Below are 8,202 nucleotides of genomic sequence, written 5' to 3'. Positions count from 1 at the left end.
GCGTCCTGCCGGGCAGGCATTTTTGACGGTCGCTCTGAACTTGAATCTCACGCTTCACCCTACCCCATCTAACCCCGAAACGCGGCGCTGCTTAACACAACAGCTTTATTACCACATAAACAATGGGAACCAATAGACCAAGTAATATCGCGCCCCTCCCATCGCCTCCTGGCCGCTGCCCCCTTCTGTCGGTGTCATCAAAGCGCGAGCCTGCGGTGACGGAACGTGGCGAGTACTCATCCACGATAGCGATATCAAGGTCCGATCTTTCTCCTTCTTATGCTGCATGCATAAGACTTAAAACTTCCCACAGCCGTTCCTTTGATGCAGCTTGGACGCTGTTTTCTCTACCCTTACCCAGGGTGGCGCCACCAACTCTTGTATCCGTCTGTGTCTTTTTGTCGTCTCGGAAGAGTCCAGCTTCCGAACAACAAGTGTTCTTGTGTTGTGGATCCAACTCTGTCGCGTAAAGCGGACCCTTTAACAATGAGATGGATCCGAGACAGAGATACGAAGCACAGGGAAAACAGGAAGGGGACTGTGCTTCCACAATAAACAGAACTAAATGTATCTGTCAGGGGGTATTAGACCGGTTATTGCCGCCGCGTTCAGGAAGGTTTGCGCCGGATCAAGTCGTCACGGTCTAAACAGAGAAAGAACGGCTTCTCGCCCAATGACAATATTGATTCTGTCGTCTTCGCTTACGCGCGACCAAAGAGCCGCACCTGCCGTAACTAAGGTGAGACGCGTCGCGGGTCGATCCGACTGTGACACCGGCTTCAAGCCTCCAAGGCGGACAAACAGGTCTCACAACGAGAGGTCGATTACGACGGAGTTTACAAATATTGAGGCACGTCGTCTTTGTGCTTGGGTTTCCTACTGCGGTGTTTTACAATGGAAAGTTTCTAAATATTAGTTCGGGCTACTTTCCCTTGATGTGTGTGGGCTGGAGAGATAGAGACGCACGTGGGAATGAATTACGTCACCATGCACAAGGACGAAAGTGTGCTAGAGGTCATCATACCTGGGGCATGGAGAAGGCACAAATCTCCAAGCAGATGTGGGAGGACAAAATCGCTATGTTTCCTAGCTGATTATTTCTGCCATAATCTGTCTCACTAAAACCTGTGAAAAGTTGGACTGAACGAACTTTCTATCAACTCCCCTATTCCACTAGGGCGGCGATCTTGTTGCAACCGCGCTGCGACCCGGCGATTTGACACATCGATCAACAAGTTTCATATAGATACAAACCGACTCTTCTTACGATTTGTGAGTTTTTAAGTCAAACTTTTAAACTTTTCGTTATATTCCAATTATGGAGTCAATTAAGGGTTACATAAATCCTATCTAGGTCGCAGTGCAATCGCAGTCTACAGGAAGGGACCCAAAGGGGCATGGGGATCTTTTCAGAAGCCTGTTTTTGCTCCTCCTCCTGCGCTCTTATAAGCATCGAAGTTTGACGGCAGGGCTGATAGCCTATCTTTTTGTGCAATGGATCCATACCACAGGCAGAAACGTAACGATTTTGCCCCCTCCAACTTTTACTTGGAGATTAGCATAGACTCACTCCCTCTACCTACCGTACAATAAAACAGACCGGAGAACAAATGTAAAGAGAGAAAAAAAGTAGAAGAACTACTCAAGATGCAAATTGCAAGAGCTAATTCAAAACTACGACATTAGTACCCCTTCAATGAATATTTTCTTGCAATTTACGCAATATATTTGCTCATTTTGCAGCTACTTTGTACGATTTACAGTTTGGTCGATTTATTGTGTGGAAACGGACGAAAACTGGCGCGCGCGCGGATGTCATCTATATAATCGAATCAACATGGCTTCATGAACAAATGCAAGACAAGGACACTGCAACCTAAAGTATACTTCATGTCTCCGGGGCATTGGCATCATTGGATTGCGTAGTGGGAAGACGTGCGATTGTGTTTGATCTCAATTTCGTTAGGTGAACTGAAGCGTCTCGTGCCCTCTGACCCCGGGAACCGAACCGTAAGACTTTCGCGTGAGAAGACCAAACTACGCTGAATTGCTTGCTTCTGATTCTGATACTGTTTCCTTTTCTTTCATTCACGGTTTGTTGCCCCTTTAGGGCATGAGATGCTGTAATAACCGTATTGAGAGCTTTATTTCCAATAGTCGGGTAATTCCAGATCAGAAATAGCGATGGTGTCACTGTATTGCTTTTTATTCACGTTTTGTTGCCTTTAGGGCATGAGATGCTGTAATAACCGTATATTCAGAGCTTTATTTCCAATTGTCGGGTAATTCCAGATCAGACATAGCGATGGTGTCACTGGCTTCTTTTTCATTCAATTTTTGTTGCCTTTGGTGACATCTTTAATGACTGTATCCAGAGCTCTCTTTTCAATAGTCGGTTTACTCCTGAACAGAAATAGTACTGGTGTCGCTGGAGTCTGGTTCATTCCATTTCTTGCATTCAGTGACATGCTTTAATGCCCGCATTCAGAGGTTTATTTACAATAGTCAGTTTTATTCCAGATCAGAAATAGCAATGGTGTCAGTAGATTTTTTTGTCGCGCAGGTTTTGTTAATATAGGACCCAATATGGAAACGACTAGTCTCCCAGCAGACCTACGGGTTGGCAAAGACCGTATCCAACAGGCAGAAGGAGTTTTCATAGCCAACCCAAGGTCTGCTACAACTCAAACAGGGCGGAGCATTTCTATTCAATAAAGGTGCCGCTGCCCCTCCTCGTTGTAATGCTAACAGCCGTACGAATGTCCGGGGTACTAATCTTTTTATGACCAAGCTCAGTCACCCGCGCACGTCCCAGTGGGAGGTTCGCGCCTTGGTTGAGCCTAGTAACTGGTCAAAATTGATCGCATTTTGTGACGATTGAAGCAGTTTTGGTGGCGATCTTCGTAACAGATTGATTTTGAAAAAGAGACCAAGTCTTTTCTGTTGGCAACATTTAGTTTATTTTTCCTGGGAAGTTTAATTTTCGCGGTACAGCTCTGCCCAAGTGAACGGCCTCTCAGTCGCGGCCTGGAGGTGTCAGCCCGGCATGGCGCCGCACGCCCGTGCGGACAGAGAGTAATAAACTCACTTACAGAAGCACAGTTTGATTAGGTAACAATTAGATGTTAATAGCCTTTGTTCAGACCGACTTGTTCCAGACCTTAGATTGCACTATAAGCTCCTTCTTCCAGTTGGATACGGTCTTTGCAATCTATTGGGTCTGGTTGGAGACTAGGAAACGACGTCATTTGGGTTGTCTCTACCAGGCTAACTACGCCGGCTATATGGAGAATATTTGCTAGGGCTTCACTTGCAGGCTCCGTTGATGGGAGATTGGACCCTCTCTCCATAGCCGACTCCCTTAGCATGCTATTCACTCTATTTGGCCAATTTTTACTATTTTCCCAGCCATCCGCGGGGCCTGGTAGAGGTTATCCTTTGGTAATGACATTATTCGACAGAGATTTATTCGCAATCATTGGTTTATTTCAGATCACGAATAGCGATGTCGAAATGTTGTGTATCATTGTTTTGAGTGAAATAGACCGAAATCTTAGCCTTAAGGACGAACGTCAAACGGTAATCTTAAAAGTGCTTTGAAAGGTTAAAAGATACACTTGACATGGGCTGAATGTATTTTTCACAGCCTTCTACACAAAGACTCTCTTCGTGGGATCGAAGGCTTTTGTGAAGTCTATCGGAATGCATAACACCTGTGTTTTGTTCATATTCAAAATCGAAAAGAGTATCACGCATGTTTCAGGGTTCAATAACTGATTTAAATACATTGTGATGTATCATGGATGTCGTTTGCAAGGGTAGATACTTCGAGTAAATACTAAAAGTGAGTAAGTCAGTCCTCAGGCGAGGCTCTTCTGTGATGAAATTGAAAGACGGTAATCGTCAAGCAGATGTAGCAGTCGGGTAGTTTGGAGCCTTTATGGCGGTGTTTTGTACGTTTTTCGGTAGGCGTCTTGTACATTTCTGTCTAGGTATCTTACAGATACCTGACTGGCAGTGCCAGAAAGTTTTTCAGAAAAACATCTCCAAATACGCTAATATGACAATCCACCCAGACATTCTCGAGTTTTCGTGTTCACAGACAGAGAGACAGACAGGCACGGACACATAGACACACGCACTCGAAAACCTTCTTGGCTAATGTAACAACGAGGCCGACTGCTACATCTGCTTGGAGATTAGAAAGACGCAACATGCGTAAGTTATGTCTTCGGTAGAACACACAGTAATGCTGTAACTGAAGTTACCATACACACGTCACAAGTCTAAGGAAAGCCAACACAGACAGACCCATACCACCTACCGACACATTGATAGTCTTAGTAACTTTTGAAGTTCAACGTTTATTTTCTTGCGGAGAAATGTCAGCAGTGAACAGCCTTCTTGGCATGTAGGTTGCTATTTCTAGACTCCGTCGTACCGAATTTACGTCGAACATAGACGTGATTTCTAGATCTTGGGACTAAATAATTCTTAACACTAAGAAACTTTTATAGCGTCTCATTGCACGCAACGCCCAATAGATTACATGAATATAACGTAAGAAGCGAATGGTAAAACCAGTTCCGCTGCAGTACGGTAGAAAGTCGCTAAGAGGTCCGTTATCATGCAAACTTGAACCATTATCGAACCCTACCCCCCTACCCAATATCATAAGGATCCATCCACAGCTTCTGGAGTTATGCTGTTCACTAACAGACTGACAGACAGATAGACATAAATCGAATCTATAACCTTCTTGGCGAAGGTAATAAAATTAATATTATAATAAAAAGAATATCTGGTAAAGGAACGAGATGCGCGAACAATTCAAAGTCTAAAATAATGATTTGGACATTGTTAGAAATAAATGATTTGGACATTGTTAGAAATATATATATATATATATATATATATATGTTACTTTGGCAACATGAACAAACATTCGAACGAATAACCTGAAATAGTAGAATTTGGAAGAATAAAAATATTGACATCATTAGAGGCAATTGTTTCGACTCAACATTATAGTTGAGGAAACGTAAAACGCATAAACATGTACGTGTGCAAGAATGAACAATATCAGTTTACGCACACATATACATGCAACAATGGCATTGGGGGATGAATTACCGACTGACGTCACACGCATGGTGACGGAAGACTTAAAGCAGGATATTTTGAAAATAACGGAATGTAAGAGGCTGACAGAAGCTCGGACTGACGCCAGGGTGTAACTATACATCCGTCAGTCCTTACGCGCCTCTCCGCAGGTAAAGGAGGGCCAAATCCGATTTATTTGGGGCCGCCCAAGTTTAAACAAACATAGAGGCGCTTAGGGGATCATTTTGGCGCGGAGCTCGCTAATATCCGGCTTACCGGGATTTTCCTAGCTTCGTCTTGTTACAGTACCGCTGTTTGGGTGCCCGGGGCTGTCACTGTTTCCCGCTAAGCATGGGACGGGTTGTACTTACATTGCGGCGGAAGTTCGATTCGCAGCGTTAAGTCAGAAATTTACTCCAAAACAAGTATTGATATATGCCTCGTATGTACCAGTCGTGTGTGTCTATATAACCTCCTTGATTGTAATGACGCATCTTGCACGCGCGCTGTTTTGGTGGACAGTACGTGTAATAGCACGGTTATGTGAGGGCGGGTCTCTCATAAAAAGGGCGCCAATGGAATTCGGCGTCTTCCTTTGATTCGAATGTTTCTTGTGTATAAACACGCAAGTCCGGGGATTTGTCGAAGGTCGTCGGTGCCAATCTCCCCGGCTTTAATGGTAGCCTGTGGCTTACGCCACTCACAAACAGGCTTTGCTAGGATACACGTCCACTTGCCAGGAATTTCAAGGATTTGTGTGGAAGCCACAAAAGGTCCCTCTAAGTGCGTATTGGCGCGAATTACCGCCCAATCCCCCTATTGGGACGGGTAAAGAAAGCGCGCGGAATTCCACGGCAGTGTTCTGGTGTGGATCCGGAGGCAGGCAAAGTGTTACACCTGCGGCGATTTGAAGTTTTTTTTTGTTCCCATTTCCGTTGAACTTTCGAGGGCTGAAGATTACGGATGTGTTTGGTTCAGGTGAAATCTAATTTGCCCATTTCAGTTTCTAAAGGCAGTGTTTGGAGCGCCCTAGGGGATGGAAACGAGCGAAAAGAAGCTTCCTTTTGAAAACAGTGTTTTTCACATCTATCCATGTGGCTTTCCGTGTCTTCGGATAAACACACATGATACATGGGAAAGACGACATGCGATGATTTGAATAATCTCAGCTTTAATCATGATAAACAAAGATAATTGCAATGACATTTTTGACCATACATGTTTGTCGATGAAGGCTGGGCATCCAGGTGATAAGATACACAATATAAAACTGTCCAAAGTTCCTCAAGCAACTGGATAGAGTTCTACGAAATTCCATCCAATTGATTCGGTAACATTTGTATTGTGTATTCATGATCATATCTTTGTTGAACTTCAACACTCAGTTTTCCATAGCACCTGTGCTATTTCTTAGAACTGCCTGGACAGTACGGAAGGTCACTGCTTCAGACCCACTAATCTTAAGTTTCCCCTACTCAGTGAGAGTCATTGAACGGCAATGTACCGTTGGTTCCGAGTAAGCACTTGAAGAGGCACTTGTGAAGCGTGTATATCTCTGATCGTCTCTGCGCGCGGACCGTCCCTTCTCGCCACCCCCGGGCACAGAAGGCGCACTGATCCAGGTGTGTCCTCTACTGTGCCGCGTGCGCCCTGTTTTTACCGACTTCAGACAGGCTGGCTAGCCCCTTTCATTGTATTGGTAAACATGTAGGCTAGGCTGTACAGGGGAGGAATTGTCCGGGGGAAGAGGGCACAAGGAGACCCCTCATGCGAAGTCTGAATCTATCTTACCCCCGTTACGGTGTTTAGATGAAGACGACCGAAGAACCAAGAAATAAAACTGCATTGTAGTCTTTGTGCCTCCACAGACACAGTTCTTCAGCTGTATTATGGCTAATGTGCGTGAAGATGGGGTGAGCTGACTCTGACGCGTCTGTAGGTGCAGGTGGAATAGCGCTTATGCTACATAACGTTAAGTACTACGTACGACCATAGATACTACAATGTACTTCTGCCTTTTGCATCACCAGGCTTGGACTATAGGTAGGAGGTTCCACCGAAAGGAATGAAAATTGGATATGAAGTACTGCAAACAAAACACAATAGTCCGTACGTGTGCGTACGAAACGCTTTGTTGATTGAAAACTAACGTGAAACTTATCGAAATAGCAGGAAATCCCAATCTGTACACCGTTCCCCTTTCTCCGTCTCATGTATAGTTAGTCTGTGCAAATGAATGTAACGCATAACGTTTCATTTTGCATTGTTGACGTAAGATCCGGAGGTTGAAAAAAGAAGTAGCACAAGACATAGATAGACCACCTGTACAGTTTCTTGCGGGACGCTCAAAGATCTCCCCAAAGTTCAACGAACGGCCAAGGGGCGCATACATGTCCTTGAGGGAAGCACAGTGCCCTGCTGTATATACAGTGTAGACAACTACGTCATGTTTACTGTCGTTCTGGACGCTTGAATATTGCTGACAACTCATCCTAACCCACACTAGTCTTTGTGGCGCGGGGCGGGCGTCTAGGTCACACCGAAGCCACAATTAGAGAAGGCTGCGGATGAAAGACTCTTCTTGTTCTTTTTACACGTTCGTTTATTGTGTTTCTCAACAAGACCTGCCCACAAGGAACACTTGGGCTGAAGAGATACAAATAAATAGCGTCACAGGGCTCACAGTCGTAAGAAGGTGGCTTCAACAGAAGTTGGGATGAGAAAGATTTTCGTCGGCTTAGCTTGACCAGCAGCGATTAAGATCTTCACTTTGACTTTGTTGATGCACTTTCAAAGAAAAACAGATTTCTGTACTTACTGTAAGGCTTCTGTGTTCTCGACGTTAACATGGAGATTTTCTTGTGTAAAACCTCATTGCCGTTGACAAGATCTACTTATAGTGGCTTCTGGTCATGGCGAAAGTCAACATACACTGAGACTGTGCTGGTCTGGCGACAACACGTATTGTTCTGCCAGTCCAGCCAAGAGGGTGGCCCGACCTTAGGTTCCTGAAAAAAAGGATGAAAAGGGAAAGAATAAAAAGCGAAAGAAAGAAAGAAAAAAAGATAGCAAGACAGATCTCGAGAAGGAAAGAAAAAA

This window comes from Branchiostoma lanceolatum, chromosome 8 (assembly GCF_035083965.1).
Source record: "Branchiostoma lanceolatum isolate klBraLanc5 chromosome 8, klBraLanc5.hap2, whole genome shotgun sequence".
In the NCBI taxonomy this organism is placed as follows: domain Eukaryota; kingdom Metazoa; phylum Chordata; class Leptocardii; order Amphioxiformes; family Branchiostomatidae; genus Branchiostoma; species Branchiostoma lanceolatum.
The sequence above is the reverse complement of the archived record's forward strand: the minus strand, read 5'-3'. Positions refer to the sequence as shown.